Genomic DNA, 20,769 nt, shown 5'->3' on the forward strand with positions numbered 1-20,769 from the left:
GTTTTTTCCTATATACATACCTATGATAAAGTTTAGCTTATGAATCGGGCACAGTTAGGATTAGCAACAATAATAATAAAACACAACAATTAACAATATACTGTAATACATTATGGGAATGTGGTTTCTCTCTCTCAACCTCTCTCAGAATAACTCCTCGTACTGTATTCACCCTTCTTGTGTTGGTGACATGACATGAAAAATGCCTTTGTGGTGAGATAAATGAGGGGAATGACACAGACATTGTGACAAAGCGTTAGGCTAGTATTGCTCTTCCACGGATGCCTCAGAAGGAGGACCTCTGCTCCCTGACTATCGTTGACCGCAGGTAACTGAAATATTTAATATTTCTTCTGACCCCAGGGGTGCTCCTCCCAGCTCTTTTATTCCCTGAGTGTCTACTATAAACCAGCCAACCTAAAGCCTGGGCTGTATCTTCACTAAATCCACCAATCTCCCCCCAGCCGATTCCATCACAACCTCCTCTGTCTTGAGGGCCCCTTTGAACTTCTCAGCTCTCTGTTGCAAATGAAGTCAGTTCCTTTGCAAAGAGCTTATGAGCTCCCTGTTTGATGGTCTGCTTCCCACCTCAGGCAGAATTGTCTCAGCTGGGGCTCTAGAGCTGGAGGTGGAGACGATGACAGGCTGCACTCTAAGTGACACTCTTACTCTAGGAGTTGAGTATTCACTGTGTGTGTGTGTGTGTGTGTGTGTGTGTGTGTGTGTGTGTGTTGCTGTTAGCAGCCTGGGGTCCCCTCAGCCTGCCTCTCCTGCCATGGAGGCACCACCTCATGAGCCAGTCAACAGTGATGAGATCAGTATTCTCTATGCTCAGGGGAGGAGAGCCTCCTTTCCACACATGGGGACTGGGTGGAAGAAGGGAGCCCCCACCTGTCGACCTCATTCAACTGGGACTTAGCTTAAGCAAGGTAGCTGAAGCCTTGCCGTACCCCCTGACTAGGAGCTGGGTGGGGAGGGAGCCCTGTGTTCTTGGGGTGGCAGTCAGAAGTAGAAGTAGAGTCTCTGCCTTGCTGAGCTAGGTGATGAGAAGGTAAGGATGTTCTTGGTTCAAAGAACTCAGACTCTAGAATGTAGACTCAGCTTATTTGTCATAAAAAGAACGATTCCGAGAGACAGGGAGGAAAGGGAGAGAAACTTGTATGTGCCAAGCCTATGTGTATACATAGCATTTATAAATTGGATGCACTTCAGAATGAAACCCTATTTTTTTTAAATTAATGTTTATTTATTTTTGAGACAGAGGGAGACAGAGCGTGAGTGGGGGAGGGGCAGAGAGAGAGGGAGACACAGAATCCGAAACAGGCTCCAGGCTCCGAGCTGTCGGCACAGAGCCTGATGTGGGGCTTGAACCCACAAACCATGAGATCATGACCTGAGCTGAAGTCGGACACTTAACCGACTGAGCCACCCAGGCGCCCCTGAAATCCTATTTTATAGCTCTGCCTGCTTTGTTTTGTCTCGGCCCCCATGCACGTAAGGCATTCAGTGCAGGCAATAATTCTAGTCCTGTCAGAACCTCAATTCAGGCACAAGACCCCATGTCTCTGATTTCTCATGTAGTTCCCATGAAAGTACTTGGACTTCACGTCCGTGTGGCCTGATCTTTCTCCTCATGCACTTGGGCCCATGAGGGCTCTTTGCCTTCCTGGGAAGGCTTCTTCCCAGCCCCTGACCTTCCGTTGTCCACGAGGCAGGTAAATATAGAAATATTTGTGGGCTGCACTTATGCTTTGAAAAAAGACAGAAATAGAGCACAGAGGTTTTAAGCAAGTTGCCAAAGGTCACACAGCTGGGAAGTAATAAAACCAGGAGTTGATGTTAAGAAGTTAGAGTAAGTGCTCTTAACTCCTACCCTGTCTCTGCCTCTCAAGTGTTCAGCCAGCATCAGTTTCCCTTTTTCTCCTTTTATATAATCATCTCAGTACTGGCAATGCGGCCTTGATTTATGTTTGGAGTCATGAAATACCTGACTAGTTCGGGCCATTTCTCCAAATCTCGAAAACCCTTACGCTGGGCTTCTCGAACTTGGCTTCCCATTGCAATCACCTGGGGAGGTTTAAAACACAGTCATACCCGAGCCTCATCCCGGAGATTCTGAGGGTGTCGTTATGGGCTGTGTTGTGGGCACCAGGGTTTAGGAAAACTCCGCAGGTAATTCTAATGTGCAGCATCGCCGAGAACCCCTGCTCTGATAAACCTGAGCATCAGCTGATTCAACTGGCAAGGACGATTTCACTCCGTCTAACCTGATTTTATTTCCGGGTGTTGATGACGCAAGCAAACATGCGAAATATGTACCAGCTTGGACCCACTCCTCAAGGGGAAGCTGAGGTATGTCACAGTTCCATAACACAGCATCACACACGTGCCAGTAGCTGCCAGATCCCTATTTTTGGCATGTCCTTCTCCACTGGGCCCTTGAAGGGCATGTGTTGGGGTGTCATAGCGCAGTGCTGTGTCTCAGACTATTTATACTACTCCTACAGCTGTTGAAGCTGTCACTTTGTAAATGCCATTGTAATATGAAGGGCTCTCCTTAAAATAGTGCTTTTCTCTTCCGAAGTCCGTGCTAACTAGAATTGTAGGATCCACACAGCTCCTGTGCAACGCCAGTAAAGACAAAAACCCACTTACTTATCTCTGTTTTACACCTGCTGGTGCTTCTGGGAAGCCATTCCCCTCCCTAGCAGGGCCAGGGAGATGTTTAGCACTTGTAGTTTTCACATTCGCAGGTAAAATCGCATTGGAGTAAGCATGCACGAGGGCTTGTGAGAAGACTTCAGCCACTCCCAGGAAAGTGACCATCTGCACCCTCCAGGAGGGCTAACCTCCTTTCCAGAAAAGAGCCTGACGTGCAGTCGGGTTCCAGTGAGCAGTGTTTCCCGGGCTGCTGCACTTGGAGAGATGGCCATGGAACACCAGAGCTCAGGATTCACTCACCCATCCATTCTACTCAGGTGCCCCTGAGCACCTGCCCCAGCCTCTACAAGGCCTGGGGCCAGCAGTGAGCAAGGCAGGCATGGCCTCTGCCTTATGGAGTTCACCAGCTAATGAGGATGGACGTTTAATGTTTAAAATCAAATAATTATATAACTACGAGTTGCGATAAGTGCCGGGAAAGGGGGGAAATGGTGCTATGAGAGAAATTAATAGAGGGAATCTTGTTGACACTGGATGGTGAGTGAGGGGCAAGGCAGCCACCCTGGGCCCAAGAGGTGAGTGGGATGTGGCTGGGGGAGGGGGTGAAGGGTATTTCCAGGTAGGGGGCATTATAGGGGAATGCTTAGCACTTTGCTCAAGGGAATTAGCCTGACTGGAGGCAGCGGGCAGGGACAGGAAGGATACTAGGAGAAGTTGGAAGGGTGAGAGGGATTTGGAATTTTATCCTGAGACCCACGGGAAGCCTTAGGGCAGTTTGAGTGAGGGCCTGGTGGCAGGGGACACAAGGGGGGGTTACATGACCATTGTGGGTCTTTAGGAGGAGGACACATTGGAGAAGCGCCAGTGGAAGTGAAGTCACCAGAGAGAACGTGAGGGGGGATGGCACACAGCACCCTCACCCCTCCGATCGACCTTACCCTCCTCTTGCCTGGACCCTGGGGGTGAGGGAACAGCAGGTGCATCCACTGCACATCAGCACTTGTGTCTTCTGCGTCTGGAGGAACGAGGCGGCCGGGGTGGAGGTTGGCTGAGTTATCGTGTTGCCCACTCTTCCAGGCCGGCCTCTGGGACACAGCAGGGTGGCAGGTCCTTGGTTTCCACACTGACTTGCAGCATTCTCGTCCTTGGGGACGTGCTGCCTGCTCGTGCTCTTTGGTGGTGAACAAACACAGGAGTGTATTTACCCTCTGCGTCTCTCCCATCCATCTCCTTTTTTCCAGCCTCTGCTGACATCTCAGCTCGGGCCCTGACCTCCTTTGACCTGGTTCGCTGCAGTAGACTTCTCTAACTGCCTCCCCACTGGTGTGACGACCTCACCTATCTCCTGCTAATCAGGCCCTACCTTGAAATCTGACTCATCTTTCGAAGCCATAGCCTTCAGGACACCACTTCCCTGATTTTTCATGGCTCCTCATTGCAGAATGAATTAAACTGAAGGTCTTAACCTTGGCCTTCAAGTTCCCAGACTGCCTCTGCTCCCACTCCCTGGATGACTGACCACACAGGACCACTCTCTGACCACGGCTTTTGCTCTCCTGTCTCCTGCCTTTGGAATCGGCCCTGCCTGTCAAAACCAAGTGATGTTTCCCCTCCGTGAAGGACAAGGGCAAATTCCTCCTGCCGGTTACTTCCGGCCTCAATGTTTATCTTTGCCATGTGCCCTATCCCGCTTGTTCCGTGATCGCATGTACAACAGCTTATTCCTCACTGCTGCCCATCTTAGTCCTGGGGTCACTTGGGGGAGGACCTGTGGCTGCACCTTTCTCCCCTCCTTGCCCCTTCCTCAGGGAGCATTGTCAGCTTAGCAGCGGATCAGAGCTGAGAGACACCGCCATTCCCTACCTCTACATGCTTGCCTTCTTTTTCTTCCTGCTTTGTTTCTTTCAGCACCAATGTTTTCTTTTAACAGAATGTAGAGCTCCGGGCACTTTTTCTTCTGTCGATGCATCTACAGCGTCCCCTCCGCACTCTCAGCTGCTCGGTTCCTCGGGGATGGGAAGGTAGAGGAGGGCCAGATCCATTTTCACCTGCCTTGCTAATGGCCACAGGTTGGTAGTGCGAGCCAGCTTTTTGTTGACTCAGTCCCACTGAAGGGAGCCAAGAGGCTGTGTGTGTGTGAACCCTGAAGGTTCGCAGGCTCCCCAGCGGACATGGCCCGAGGCCTCAGCACGTCGTTAGCTCATGCAGAAAGTACCCTTCACAAAGTGTCAAACAGCATAGTTGTGGCCTCCAACACTGCAGCTTCGGGTCATATCTCAAGTACCTTTGCCAGGTTTCAGGGACATCACAGCTCTTAAGTGTCAAAGAACAGGGGATCGATGCTGCCCTGGACTCAGCCAGGAAAATGTCTGATGACAATCGACAGGCTTGGGGCCACGCTCTACAAAAATCCTGTACGGTCCCCGGAGTCCTGCCTTCTTGCACACACACCTTCTCAACTTCCAAACTCAACTCAAGAATGAGTTACAAAAAGACAGACAACACCAAACATTAATGATTTGGGACAATAGGAATTTTCATACATTGTTGGTGGAGACATACATTGTACAAACACCACTTTGAAAACGGCCTTCTGTTTCATATCCTCTACCCTGTGATCTTAAGCCTTATCCAAGAGGAATGAAAACATGTCCATAGAAAGACTTCTATTTAAACGTACGTAGCAGCCTAAGTGTCCTTCAGTAGAAGAATGTATGAAAAAGTACATATTCGTAGTGTATTCCTGCAATGAAATACTACCACCTAGCAATAAAAAGGAACATACCAGGGACGAACCCAGAAAACGTATGTTGAGGGAAAGGAGACTCCCATAAAGAGGACACATTGTCAGGTTGTGTGCAATTCATATGAACTTTAAGAATAGACAAAACTAACTTAGATCAGAAAAGTGGTTTCCTCTGAGGGAGCTGAAGGCAGGCATCGACTGGGAGGGGCCATGACAGAACTTCCTGGGATGATGGTAATAATATTCTATATCTCGATAGGGGTTTTGGTTACTCAGGTGTATGCTCTCGTCAAAACTCACAGTGGGCACTTAAAACTTGTGCATTTCATCGTTTGCAAGATGCTCATCAAAAGAAACAACTATGCAAATATTCAACTTAGTGGTTTTCATGCTGAAATATCTAGAAGGAAGTATGCTTTTGTTCGCAGTTTACTCTGAAACATAAAACATAAGATAAATTGATGGAAAGAGGGATGGAGAGATGGGTGAATATGTAATACAACAAGTAGAGTGTCACTGCTAGAATTTGGGTGGTGGTTGTGTAGTTTTTCACTATAAAATTCTTTCAGGCTTCAGTTCTGAGGCTCGAGTAAGGCTCAGTGTTATGTGCTGCCTTGACATCTGGTTAAATCAAGAGGGGCTCCGCTGGCCTTCCCACACGCTTCCCTCCCCACCCTGCTCCTGTGGATAAGGTTCCCTGGCCAAATAACCCTCCTTATCCAGGGCACCAGACGCAGTCCTTGCTTATATCCCTGAGTAGAGGGTTTCAGTTCCTTGCCCGTCCGCAGAATCATTCAACCAAGTCAGTCACATCCTCCCTTGAGGCCAAGGGGCACCCCTTCTTCTCGATGCTACAAAGCCTACTCCCACAGCCCTGCCTGTCCACTCTTTTCCTGAACACAGCCCCCCTGTGGCCCTGTATGTCATGTTGTGGCCTCCTTCCCCAGGCTGTATGCATGACTAGTAGATCTTGATCTGTCCAGTGTCAGACGTTCTGTGGTAGGCCATCCCTGTAACCCCAAGGCAGGAATCCCTCCCTCACCGATGGAATGAATAGGAGGCAATTAAAACATGTTGGATGTTTGGGGCGCCTGGGTGGCTCAGTCGGTTGAGCGTCCGACTTCGGCTCAGGTCACGATCTCGCGGTCCGTGAGTTCGAGCCCCGCGTCAGGCTCTGGGCTGATGGCTCAGAGCCTGGAGCCTGTTTCCGATTCTGTGTCTCCCTCTCTCTCTGCCCCTCCCCCGTTCATGCTCTGTCTCTCTCTGTCTCAAAAATAAATAAAAACGTTAAAAAAAAAAAACATGTTGGATGTTTGCAGTTGGCATAAAATGTTGGAAACAACTTACGTGCACAGCAGTGAATGATGTCACAAAGGAGAAAGGGCTGCCTCTAACGTTATTGGGGCTTATAGTTGACTTTGGGGAGTTCAAATAGTATTAAATCACACACTGGCCACTTAAATGTGACACACACTGTATCTGTTCTCTGTCATTTAATCCTGACTTGCTCAGGCTCTCACGGTGAGTGAAACAGCATGAGAATCCAGGCATCAGATGCCGTGGCCCGCCACCCTCCAGGGTAGAAAGCCCTCCCTGACTTACGAGCTCACTTACCTTTAGGCAAATCATTTCCCCTCTCTGGGCCTCTGTGCTTTGTCTGTAACAATTAGGGGTTGCCACAATTCACCTTTCCGGCCCTACCAGTTTAGAGATAAGTAATTTTAGAATTAGCATAAACTACTGCACTTATAATTACCTTATGACGGGAAAAAGGAAAGAGGCATCCTGTCTTTGCATTCTGCCGCGTTTGAGAAACAGTTTATTCTCATGCCGACACAGCCCCTCGTGTCCACCTAAACAGGAGCCACCAAAGAGCAGGAATTTAACTGGTTGCCTGATTGAATCGTCTGGTTTTGAGAATTTGCACATTCGGGTCAACGGCATTTGTCGTTGTTACACTAATACTTCCCATTGTGAATCACACAGTCAAATACTTCAACCCAGCTTCCTTCTGGACATCATTCAGAGGCGAGCCCCTGAAGCCTCTCTAGCTCACAGAGAGGTTAGTGAGAGGATTTCATACAGGGACAGGCCACATCCGTGCAATGTAGCTGAGTGTGTGACTAAGCAACCTGGAACGTGTGGATAAAATTTCACCCAGAGCCAGGACAGAATCACCGCATGCCTGCAGAGATAACAGCTCTCTCCTTTTATTCTTCGCAGGCTTCAGCTCTCAGAAGATTAGTGAAAGATGATGGCTGATCTGGAGCATCTTCGCTGAGGACAAAACGAGATAGATGACGCTTTGGAGACATCTTTCTGGGGGTACATGAAAATCTGTTTGAAATCTGTCTGATTCTTCATTCTGGGAGACTGTCCTGAGCACTGTAGGGTGTCTAGAAGCATCCCTGGTCTCTTGCCCATAGATGCCAGCAGTGTCGCCCTAGTCATGAACCAAAAACGTCTCCAAACATGGTCAGTCTCTCCCCGTTGAGAAGCGCTGCTCTAAAGCTAGGCATTCGTGAACAGTTTGGGTAGGGTGAGGGAAGGAACCGATGTTCCACCACCCTGACCTCAGATGACATTGAGAAAAGCTTAGTTTCCAAATACTGCCCTCAGGTTGGTACACATTTTGTTTTAAATTGTGCTTAAGTGTGGGGCACCTCGGTGGCTCAGTCGGTTAAGCATCCAACTCTTGATTTCAGCTCAGGTCATGATCTCACGGTTTGTGGGTTCAAGTCCGTCCCACATCGGGCTCTGTGCTGACAGCGTGGAGCCTGCTTGGGAATCTCTCTCTCCCTCTCTTTCTCTGCCCCTCATTCGCTCACATATGTCCATGTGCACTTTCTCTCTCTCTGAAATAAACGTTTTTAAACATTGTGCTAAAATACACGCTGCGTCACTTACCATCTCCCTAAGTTTACACTTCAGTTTTGTTGGATCTATTCACACTGTTGTACAACCAATCCCCAAAACTCTTCCAACTTCCCAAACTGAAACTATACAACCCCTCCATTTCCCCCTCCCCCCAGCCCCTGGCAATCATCATTCTACTTTCTGTCCTTGTGAATTTGACTACTCTAGATACCTCCCATAATTGGAATCCTACAGTATTTGTCTTTTTGTGATTTATTTCACTTCATGTAATTCCCTCAAGGTTTATCCATATTGCAGTCTGTGCCAGAATTTTCTTCCTTCTTAAGGCTGAATATTCAACTGTGTATATGTATCACATTTTGTTTATGTATTTTTTTATTTCGAGAGAGAGAGAGAAAGTGGAGGAGGGGCAGAGAGAGGGAGAGAGAGAGAGAGAGAGAGAGAATCTAAGCAGGCTCTGCACTGTCGGCACGGAGGCTGATGTGAGGCCCAAGTTCACAAAGGTGAGATCATCGCGTTTTGTTTGTATATTCATTCGCTCATGGGTGCTTGGGTTACTTCCATCTTTTGGCGATTATAAATAGTGCTGCTGTGAGCATGGCTGAGCAGATACGTCTTCAACGCCCTCCTTTCAATTCTTTGTGGCATATACCCAGAGGTGGAATTGCTGGGTCATATGGTAAGTCTTTTTTTTTTTTTCTTTAAATTTTATTTACTTATCTTTGAGAGACATGGGAGGAGGGGCAGAGAGAGAAGGAGACAGAACCTGAAGCAGGCTCTGCACTGACAGACCTCAAACCCACGATCTGTGAGATTATGACCTGAGCGGAAGTCGGACACTCAACCAGCTGAGCCACCCAGGCGCATCTCATATGGTAATTCTATTTTTAATTTTCTGAGGAGCTGCCATACTGCTTTTCGTAGTGGCTGCGGTACCAATTTACATTCACCACAACAGTGCCCAAGGGTCCAATTTCTTCACTTCCTAGCCAACACTTGGTATTATCTGTTTCTTTTCTTTTCTTTTCTTTTCTTTTCTTTTCTTTTCTTTTCTTTTCTTTTCTTTTCTTTTTTTTGCAATATCCATCCTAATGGGTGTGAAGTGATATCTCATTTGATTTCAATTTATATTTCCCTGATGATTAGTAATGTTGAGCATCTTTGCGTATGCTGGTTGGCCTAAATATCTTTGGAGAAATGTCTATTCGAATCCTTTGCCCATTTAAAAAAAAATTGGTTATTTTGTTGTTGTTGTTGCAGAGTTGTAGGGGTTCTTTATATATTCTAGATACTAACCCCCTTATTAGCTACATGATTTGCAAATATTTTTTTCTCACTTAATAGTTTGCCTTTTTACTCTGGCAATTGTGTTTTTTGATGCACAGTAAGTTTTTAATTTTGATCTAGTCCAGTTTATTTTTATTCTTATTGCCTATGTTCTTGGTGTCATAGCCAAGAAATCTTTGCCAAATCTGGTACTGTGAATTTTTCTCCTGCGCTTTCTCCTAAGAACTTTAGTTTCAGGTCTTATATTTAGGCCTTTGATACATTTTGTGGTACACACTTTTATACTTAATACTATTCTCTTTTTAAAATTTTTAAATTTTTTTAAACTTTATTTTTGAGAGAGAGAGAGAGGGGGGAAGAGTGCAAGCAGAAGAGGGGCAGAGAGAGAGGGAGACACAGAATGTGAAGCAGGCTCCAGGCTCTGAGCTGTCAGCACAGAACCTGACACAGGGCTTGAACTCACAGACTGTGAGATCATGCCCTGAGCTGAAGTCGGGCGCCTAAGCAACTGAGCCACCCAAGTGCCCCTATAATTAGTACTATTCTGTGCTGTAGTTCCCTGCGACCTGAGAGCCAGACCTCGCTGGATCGCCATGGTTACAACAATAAGCTAACTTTCCCAGGCTTTTTCTTCCTTTGCTGCAACTTCCTGTAAAGTCCCTGCACTATTCCTGGGAGTACCATGGGGGGCCTCACATGTGTACTCTGGCAAGTTCAGTCAGCCACTGTAGGTAACTGACACAAACCATTGTCCCTTTTGACTGGGTACCACTAGCCCACTGAATGCTACTGCCTCGTCCAGACCTCTCTGCCATCTCCTGCCGGGTTTGCCTCTACTTTTCCATTAAACACAGTCATTTTCCATCATCCACTGCTGCCACTTTCACCAACTCGCATGGGACCATCAGCACCATACTGGAACTCTTGATGTGCCAGAGATGTGGTAGTCTGGGTTGATGGGGGGAGCATCTCTGCACTGTCCTAGGGTGGTAACTTGTCTCAAAAAAGCTACCCACTTTGGGTTTTGTTTTTGTTTTATTTTAGCAATACAGTGCTTTCACTATTTGCTGACAGTGTCCTCTCTCTTTAAAACCCAGACGTGAATGTGTGAGGGCGAGGCCAGACTCAGGACCTGAAGTGGCAGTGCAGCGCCCCACTCCAGTGACAGAGCTTGATCACTGGGTGAAGCTCGTGGATCCACTTTCCCTCTGGATGAGGGTTTTTGCAGAAGGACCTTCAATTCCTCGTGCAAATGGACTTTTGTCCCCCTGTCAGTACCCCAGCTAACTGTTCCACTAGGACCCCACCTGAATTATATTAGAGCAGTTGTGAACTCAGGAGAGCAGCCTCACTGCCGTGCTGACGATTTGCCCTGAGTCAGGCCCGGTCCTGCACAAAGCCCCAGCCAGGGCAGGTGTTCCCAAGCAGGTACATAAATCTCATCTCTTTGGCGCTTAGGAAGAATCTCTATTCTTTATTTAGAAGAGCTATTTATCATATGCCATCCAATATTGATGAGTTAATTTGAATCCCACAATGAAACAAAATACAATATCTAACTGGAAAACATCAGTAATCCTTCCATTATGCATCACTATTGACATACTTGTTAATTTCCCTCTAATTGCAGTCTTACCACTGAAACATTGGCATCTGTGTGGCAGTTATTCAAAGTGCCCCAACGTAAGGGGGATGGGAAAACAGCACAAAATAAGCCAGTAGTAGAGCGGGGGGGGGGGGGGGGGGGGGGGGAGGGGGAGGGGAGAAGGAAGTAGGAATTGCAGCATCTGGCGGCCAGCACCTGTTAGGCATGTAGAAGGGTCGAGTGGCACCAACAGCCACTAGAACTTTGCCCGTGTTGGACAGGAAAAGTGATTTTTCTTTGTGCGGAAAGCTCTCATTGAGCTTGTGATTAGGTTTTCTAAAGTTATATACGTAATTAATAGCTGCATCGTTAGTTAGAGAGGTGTAGTGAGGATTGAAATGAAATGCTGCAAGGAAAGCAGGCAGCACAGTCCCTGGTATTTAACTCAGAAAACGGTGGCTTAAGAAAAACCTTTCTAGTTCCTTTTACAATGGACACTGAGAGCACAGTGTGCTTTGGGAGAAAGAAAAAAGGCTTTGGAGCCCGCAGTTGTGAACCAGCAGCACTGCTTAATAGTTATTCTTCAATTACCCTGGGAGCCTCATCTGCCTCATCTGTAAAATGGAGGCACCACCACCTTCAAAGAGTTGCCGCGAAGGTTAAGTGACGTAGTGCAGTGCCTAGCAGAGTATCTGGTTCATTACCATCGTCATGTAGCTGTAACAACAGTTGGTGTTGATTGAATGCCAACTGTATGCCCGACACCTGGCTTAATATTCTAAGTAGGTGCTTTTATTATATCTGTTTTATTATATCTGATGAGGAGCTGGAATTCTGGCAGGCTGAGTGACTCGCCTAAGGTCACATAGCTAAAAACACTCATTTTTTCGTTGCAGCCATAATCAGTTTGATGCTTAAGCACATGAGTTAACCAGTCTGCCATGTTGACTCGTCCCTTTGTTTTGGGACTTTCTCCAGTGATGCTCAGTGGCTTGGAACTAGCTAGAATTCAGACAGGAAGGCTAACTGAGGGCAGGGATGGGTGAGACAGAAGTTAATAGTGCTGGAGCACTCTGAGAAGTGGAATGACTATGGACAAGGTGGGGGTTGCGTGTTGAGGAGGCAGGAAGGGATGCTAGAAAATCAATGTGAAGGCCAATGAGAGTAATGGACCGAGGAAACTGAGCAAGTCAGATGACGAGAAGGCAAGAGGAAGTCCCCACCCATCTACCCAAGAGGTCTCTTCTGCAAGCAACTGTGGACCCATGGTCTCCAAAGTCTCTTAAGAGAAAAATGGAAACGCAAGCTTGCGTTGTGATGACTAGCTTCTAACACTCTGGTACTTGTGGGAATGAAATCACACCAGGAAGAAGAAAACCATGGAAATCCAGCCTCACTCACACTATAGAGACCCTTGTCTAAAAACTTTCATGGTAAAAAAAAAAAAAAATGCATGGTTGAGGATCTTAAGACCATAGGAAAAAGAGTTAAGAGGACCAATGTCACAGAAAACTCTGTGAACACCCTTATAAAACTTCCACATTCATCAATGTGAAATAAATCTAACCCAACCCAATAAAAAGAATATCAACTTCATCTAATACATTTTAAATTAACAGTAATCACTACTATGCAATTAATTTATGTGGCACGGAAAAATTTTAATATGACCCTTCCTTAGAGCTTCAGAAGAGTGTCTGGGAATTCATTGTGCTTCCTCACAGACACCATATCATTTTTTTCTATTTGATTATTAGCCCAAATGTCTGATTCCTTTTTGATGAGATGACTCAGACTTCTTGACTCCCATCTTCCTGGTCTTGTTGCAATGCCAGGGAGTGAGCCGGATGCACAGCATCCCCATCAGTATGCTCTTAGAGATTTGTACTCAGCTCTGTCTTCCCAGGAGACCTCAGGACATAGGTCTGAGCTTCGGTTGGCTTCCTTCAGTTTTTTTTTCTGTCCTCCCAAGTCTTTACCAAAAACCTCCATTCCACTTCTCTCTTTTCTGTTCCCAAACCCTAATCTCTCTTTTCCATGATAACAGCTAATAGGAGTGACTCATCTGCTCTGACCAAAGTGCTTATGGATGGATCAAAGTTGGCCCAAGCAAAGCTCTGTGCTTTAGTATTTCACGCATAGGATATGCATGTGGTTTAGAAAGGGTCATAACCTGGTGCTTTAAAGTCAGATTCGGAATCTGAGTGTTTTCATATTTTTCCCTGGTAAAAAGTTTCCCTACTTTAGGGATGTCCAGTGAGCTCTCCCTCACATAAAGCTGTAAAGTTCAGTTCTGTCCAGCTGTCTTACTGTGGAGCCTCACGAAGACTAACGTCCCCCCATTAGAACTGTATGTGACATTGATTGACATAATACTGTTAATACCCCCAGAAAATGGAAAGAACATTCACAATGTCATTTGATGCCAGTGGAAACAGTGAGAATGGGTGCTTGCCTACAAATTAACTGAAAATATTTCACTGATGACCAATGTTGACAAGAATGTATTAACACAGGCACTGATAGACAACCGGTGAAATTTTAAGTTGGTACCATACTGGGCAGTATGTTCCAAGAGCATTTAATGTTGATTTTATATGTGCAAACAGCTTCTAACTTAAATTTGGATTCTTGTGTGTCTCTCTCTGTTGGAGAGACAGCACTCCGCTGTCACAAGGAGAGTGACAATTTAAAAAAAAAATTTAATCTTTATTTTTGAGAGAGAGAGAGAAGAGAGAGAGGGAGGGAGGGAGGGAGAGAAACAGAGTGGAAGCAGGGGAGCAATAGAGAGAGGAGACACAAGATCCGAAGCAGGCTTCAGGATCCGAGCTGTCAGCACTGAGCCCAACGCGGGGCCCAAACCCACGCTCCATGAGTTCATGACCCGAGCCCAAGTCGGATGCTCAACCCACTGAGCCACCCAGGCACCCCAGGAGAGTGATATTTTTCATTGGAAATTCAACAATTAGCCCTGAGTATACTTCAGAGTACAAAAGCTGGAATGGTAGGAATTTGTCCCTGAGAGGAAGTTCTCCTGCTTAAAATCAGGTCTCTGAACCTGTAAATCTGAATGAAGGCCAGCCATGGACTACTGGGTTCACCTGAGCTAAGTGAGTGTTCCCCGGGAGGAGGCCTGTTGGCAGCGATGCGGCTGAGGATCCTCTGTAAGACCTTGACCGGCTGCTCCCACTTCGTTCCAACAGCAACAGAGAACGGAGGTCCCTTTTTGAGAAGACCCGAGACAATGATGTGCTTCCACGCCAGAATGGGAAGAAATGGTCCAAGAGAGCAAACCAGAAGTAAGAGCAAAAGTGAAGGGGAGCAGTGGGCTTGACATCCATTTTGATATCACTGAGGCCCAGGTAAGTGACTTAGGGTATAGGTGACAGTAGAAGTGACATGATGGTCCTAAGGTAGTCAACCTTTCGGAACAAAGGTGATTTTAGGAAAACGAATACAACTGAGTTTGGGGCTCTGTTAAGATTGGGAAGGTTATACCTCGTCTTTCCACTTATCGGCACTGTCCTTTTCACAAGGAAGAGTGTAGTCATATCATATTTGAGTAATTTAAAAAACAAACACTTGAAGTACATGTCAACATGCAAAAAGTTAATATAATATAGGTGATGGACATTTTCTTCTTTCTACGCCTCTGGATTTTTCAAATTCTAGAGATAGATGTTCTGTTACTCTTTTCCTATTCTGCTATAGCAATTCTTACATCATTTATTGAGTGCTGTGTATGTGTCAAAGACTCTACTTGTACATGCATCATTTCATTTAATTCTAATAACACTCCTGTCAGGTACAGACTGCTTTCATCTATTTGCAGATAAAGAAACTGAGGCTTGGAGGATTTATGTACTTGCCCACAGTCTTTCATTAAAGAATGGCTAAGCTGAGATTCAAGTCTCTATCTGTGACTCCAGAACCTGCAACCATAACCAATATGCTATAGAGCTTCCAGGTCTTGTGAAATGGCAATTGCTCTTTCTGGAGTCTTTGTTGGGAAAACAGAAAGCCAGGAAAAGATTTGTGCCCATATATATGCATTGCAATATTTCTTTATAATAGCTGAAGTTTGGGGAGGGGTTTAAATAAATACATGCTCATGACAGACCCCCTATGCAGCTCTGAAAATGTTTTCAGATTAAGAATATTTACTATCATGCAGGACAAATATTTACCAAGATGTTAATCATAAGAAAGCAGAGTATAAACGTGCACATAGAGGGGCACCTGGGTAGCTCAGTTGGTTAAGCGTCTGACTCTTGATTTCGAGTCAGGCCATGAGCTCATGGTTATGAGATGGAGACCTGCACTGGCCTCAACATGGAGTGTGGAGCCTACTTGGGATTCTGTCCCCCTGCCCCCTCCCTTCCCCTGCTTGTGTGCATGCCCTCTCTCTCTTTTTCTCTCTCAAAATAAATAAATAAACTTAAAAATTAAAAAAAGGAAAGAAAACAGCCTAGTAAGGTTTCCAGCTTTGCCTTGTATAAAGAGAAGGGTTACTTACCTCCTGCTTTACATAGGATTTTGGAATCATTTCTGGTCCATTACTGAGGTGGGGGTCGAGTAGAACAAAAGGAGACAAGAATTGATGTCAGTGAAAGAAGAAACTTCAAGGAGGCGTAAGGTAGAGCCTCTTGGCTGACAGGAGGTATAACCCTCGAATTGGATGCTGTTGAGAAAAGGGATTTCGGACCCTGGCGGTTTCAAAGAGGAAACTAACACACTATCTTTCTTGGTGAGCTTAGCAAGTCAGAGGCCTAGATTTCACAATCCCTGAGGAATCTGATCCAAGTCTTAAAGGCTCAAGCGTGATTACTGGGAAAGCGATTTGCTTTCATGCCTCCTTCACATCACCTCCGTGGCCAGTCTAGTCTTCAGCACCCTATATCTGTCCCAGATTATTTGGGAGCACAGTAACCGTGCAGAATTTGGCTGCTTGCATTGTACAGAAACAATTTAAGGGAAATTGATCCTTCGATTCCTGGTGAATTGCTTAGATCTCTCATAACATGCCATCTTACCTTTAGGCTATTTACAGAAACAATGATGAAGCTTACTTTCGTTCTCTAGATTTTTTAAAAACCCAGTTAAAAATAGAGTTTCTGGTCCTTTTTTTTTTTTTTTTCAGAAAGGAAATAAGTAGTTTTCATTCAAGGAAGTCTGAAAGTGTGTAGCAGTTTAATTAGCTACTAAAAACTATTAAAGATTAACAATCGATGTGCTACTTCAGAGATGAAAAAGATGTGGGAAGTTAACTAGGAACACTACACCAAGTATCATCAAGATGGAGGGAAATGCATGTACTTTCAATGCTATGAGTTATAAAAGCAATCTTATCAGCATAAATGGTATAGCAGTGAAATATAGAGTCTAATTTTTTTAAAAAGTATAATTTAGCTAAATGTGCTGTGTCGAAATTGTAAAATTCCTGAATGATATGGTTTGAAGAAAACAAACTGACAAGAACCTTGATATATTGAATTGAAGCCACACACTGTATTAATTAAGATGATTTTAAATGCAACAAATATTAATGCCAACTGGCTTTTAAAAAAAAAGGAACGTACTGATCTTGCATAACAGATCAAGCGGTAAGGCAGGATTCAGGGTTGGTGGAGTTGAAGGTCGACCATATCATGGTGGGGTTGTGTTTTTTTCCATTCATCTGGACTGCCGTTCGCAACATTAGATTCTTTCTAAGGCTGGTCTGTCTCATGGTTCTGTGTTGGCTGTCAGCTACAGCTGGAGAAGCGAGCTTCCCAGGTAATCTCCATTGAATTGTGGAATGCTAGTCCTTTCCTTCACTTGGATGGACAAAGTCCACACATGTACCCCCTCCTGAATTTCCTGAGCCATAACACCTGCACAGGACATGCCATGTACTTCTTTGTTAACTAATCATAATCTACCCCCAGGCTTATAGGATGGAGCCAGTTAGTTTACTGTGTGTTATGAGGAGAAGGGTGGATAACCAAATAAAATTGTGATTGTGTTGGGAAGGAAAGAAGGGGAAATGGCTGCTTAGTGAGAAAACAATGGTGTTCACCACAATAATCTTGTGGTTCCCATTGTATGTACCCACCTGTCTTCTCACACATACACTTCGGCAAGCTAGACACATACACGAAAAACTCACTCACATGCTCAGTCTCATCCAGATGAGCTGGATGTCCAGCCCCAGCTCCAAGATCTCCGGATGATGGACAGCATTTCCCCTCAGATCTGAATGATCTGGTGAGAGAGAATCGGGGAGAGATTCGGGGAGGGCTTTGTGGGTTGAGCATACACAATTTGGGAGTCCTTATTTAAGAAAAATACTAAATTATAAATACAGAATTAGGCATACAAATGCACTATTTACCCAGAATGAGAAAAAAACATAAGAAATTATGAAATGCAAAAGGTTGCCATATACCCCAAGTATCAAAAAATAGAGCAAAAATAAAAATAATATACTATTGTATAATGAGTATTTTTATTAAGCGCCTAACTCAATTATTTTACTACATTTTGTCTCTTTCTTTAATCATCTAGTCATATGACAATAATTTCATGATTCAATGATTATAGAGATAATAGAATGCTAATGCCACCTTTATTTTTTCATTTGAAAGTTTAGAAAACTTTTTTGGAAGTTTTTTTCTTATTTGTAATATCACAACTGTAACACCCTTCACTTTTTCTTATTCAGGTAGATCTTTCTGCTTTGAGATGAACTGCTGTAGTATATCCTGCTGCTGGACAGAAGTGGTAAGAACCTTCTGCCCAGGCAGTGGAATGACTCTTTGGCCAGCCAACTTGACATTCATTGATTCTCCTATCGGAACGATGTTCCTGTTCAATTTCCTCCATAGTCACCCCTGACGTGTTTACTGGGAGATGAAATGTGATCCTTTTGGGAAGCAGAGCTTTTGTGATCCACTTCCTGATGTAACAAATACCAAGGTCAAGGCTTAGGGGTTAGGCATGTAGGCTATTGTCAGACAACCCGGGCCTTTCTTTGGCAATAGAGGTCCCTTAAAAACTTAGGAGTTTCATCTCTTTGCTTCTAGGAATTTCAGTGGGCACGCAGGTACCCAGAGTTAGGTGTCTTCTCTGCCTCTGTGCCATGTTCACTCCCCTGGCATAAAGTTTAACTTCCTCACCTTGGATTATTTCAAGCGTTGGATCATTTGCAAAAGCAGCAACAATAATCCTCTCCTTGACCCCATACTTCATTCTAGATACAGCTTCCCAGGGAACAGGGAGTACTTACAAGAAGGTGGCAGAAAGAGGCCTGTGACAACAGGCTCATCTTTCCCCTCAGTGTTGTGTGTTTCTCAGTCTTCTGCATCTTCCATGTCTAACTGTAGCTTGGGTGGACAACACAGCCTTTCTGACCTTGACCATCTCCAGATTCTTGGCCCTGCATTCAACTTGGATTTTAGGGCAAGAGCACAAAAGGCCTCCTGTTAATAAAGCTGTGTGGTTTTCTCTCTCTGCTTTTGGAGTTCAGTTAAGCCTAACTTACCTCTTGTAAGACCTTGCTGATGGCTAAAAGAAGTGGTTAAAAGCATACCAACAGCCTGCATTTTTCTACCACTTCTCCTAACGAATCAGCCCCCTCTGGCACATCGTCTCTGCCCTAAAGTATAATCAGCTGCATTTCAGTACAGTGTTCCCCAGCTGTATCACTAGAGTAAGTCATTTGCTAAATGAGGGTAACAGACCCTCCTAACTGATAGACACAGAGGACTGGGCCATGCTGGGAGTGACTTTGGTCTGCTATGCAAATCTGTGCTGGCAGAGGACTGGCAGTGACAGGAAGGGCTCTGTGTTACACCCTGAGATGCTCTTGGCCTTTCACTAAGAGTGACAAGATGATACTGAAATGTTAAGCAACACATTCTGAGGTGGTGGCATCCCAGGCAGGCAGTAAGGGCGAGGGTGGCAAGGGGGCTATTCCTCCTGCAATACTCTTCCTTTTATTATGAAAGAGAAGGTCCCTCAGCAGATGTCCCCTCAGTCTCACTGGCCAGACTGGGACACATACCCTTGTCCAGCACGATCGTGGAGACGACTGGGATTACCTGGCCAGCTTAAACCATGCCCCCCCAGGATGTGAAAATGTCACTCTTCTCCAAGTCTTCCACTGCCCACCTGCTACCAACAAAATACAGCTCTGTTTGCAAGGAAGATGGAGAGGTGGCTGAGGGAAGGGCGTCTGCCACAGAGCTCTAGAGGGGAAGTCCCTGAGGTGTGGAGGAGCAAATGTCAGCTGTCTGTGGAAGCCTTCTGGAGGCACGCTAAGTAAGGATTTATGACCTGCATCAAATTTCTGATCCACTGCTTGAGAGGCCTTAGCGTGAGGTGAAGACAGCAGAAGAGAAAAACAACTCTGCAAGAAAGGGAAAGGGCAGAGCAAAGGGGTGGGACATTAAGGAATAAAGATGGAAGGGGAAATGGGAAATCGGAGCGCACAGGGAGGCCGGAGCGAGACTTTTTGTGACTGTTGCTTTCATAGGGGAAAGATTATGAAGAGTCTTAGCAATTTCTTCTGGGGAAGAAGAGGGATGTCGGGGCTGAGGAAACCCAAAGGCAGAAAGCCTGTGGGCGGGGTTCAGGCCAGGCTGGTGGGGGGAATCTGAACCTTGTACAGTTGGAAGGGACTTCTTTAAGAAAACGTAAGAAAAGGGGTGCCTGGGTGGCGCAGTCGGTTAAGCGTCCGACTTCAGCCAGGTCACGATCTCACGGTCCGTGAGTTCGAGCCCCGCGTCAGGCTCTGGGCTGATGGCTCAGAGCCTGGAGCCTGTTTCCGATTCTGTGTCTCCCTCTCTCTCTGCCCCTCCCCCGTTCATGCTCTGTCTCTCTCTGTCCCAAAAATAAATAAATGTTGAAAAAAAAAATTAAAAAAAAAAAAAAGAAAACGTAAAAAAAAAGTACAAAATGCATAAAATTAGGTTTCAAAGCAAACATTCATTTAGAGTGTAGAAAGAAACCCAACTTAAAGTTGTAACTTAAGTTTGTAACTTACAACTAAAGTTTGTAACTTAAAGTTACAAACTTTTAGAATATGACAGACATTCAGAAAAACATTGTTTTTATTAGCTGGCTGACATGCCCCTTTAATCATCTTTCCTTCAAGTTGTATCCATACACTCAATACCCCTTCATATTAAGGACGACGGACACTGTTTTTTATAACGAGCACAGAAGGATGATTCAGTCACGGAGGAGCACAGCCGGTGAACAAAGAGTATTCTCCATTCTGGTTGGGATGCATGAGGCGTGTGACCTCACCCTCGCATGTCCTCACGGCTGGGTGCGCCGCTTTCAGGCCTGTGTCCCACAAACGTGGGCCTCCCGTTAAACTCGCCTCCACGCAGTTCCATTCAGAAAAGGGAAAAACATTGCACAGCCTAGTTATCATTCCATTTGGGCTATACTCCTGACGGGAGAGAACTTCCGTTTTGACAAGGTGTCCCTGAGCGTGAAGTCCTCTGCTTAGGGTTTTACACGTCTGACAAAGGCATTTTCCCGGGACCGGCTTCTGGCTCTGGATTTTCCACCCCGCTTCCCCTCCGCTCTTGCTGCACATGCCGTTCCAGGCCCCCGCAGCCTG

At 45.5% G+C, this 20,769-nt stretch overlaps 1 long non-coding RNA gene across 5 annotated transcripts in view; it reads left to right on the forward strand.

Moving 5' to 3' along the window:
• The first annotated feature begins 278 nt into the window (after positions 1-278).
• The window catches only part of LOC124515941 (uncharacterized), a 252,499-nt gene continuing 232,008 nt past the window's right edge, over positions 279-20,769 (forward strand). For 2 of the 5 annotated variants that reach the window (XR_006962935.1, XR_006962941.1), the window contains exons 1-4: positions 279-328; positions 7,631-7,732; positions 10,669-10,999; positions 14,360-14,518. This is a non-coding gene — a long non-coding RNA (uncharacterized LOC124515941). Of the gene's footprint in view, positions 329-2,234; positions 2,353-4,591; positions 4,731-7,630; positions 7,733-10,668; positions 11,000-14,359; positions 14,519-17,859; positions 18,646-20,769 lie in introns of those variants that run through there. The other 3 variants (XR_006962940.1, XR_006962934.1, XR_006962942.1) reach the window with 3 other exon arrangements.

Source organism: Lynx rufus, unplaced genomic scaffold, assembly GCF_022079265.1.
Source record: "Lynx rufus isolate CCGP_SWC_20201006 ecotype Redwood Valley unplaced genomic scaffold, mLynRuf1.p SCAF_1, whole genome shotgun sequence".
Taxonomy (NCBI): domain Eukaryota; kingdom Metazoa; phylum Chordata; class Mammalia; order Carnivora; family Felidae; genus Lynx; species Lynx rufus.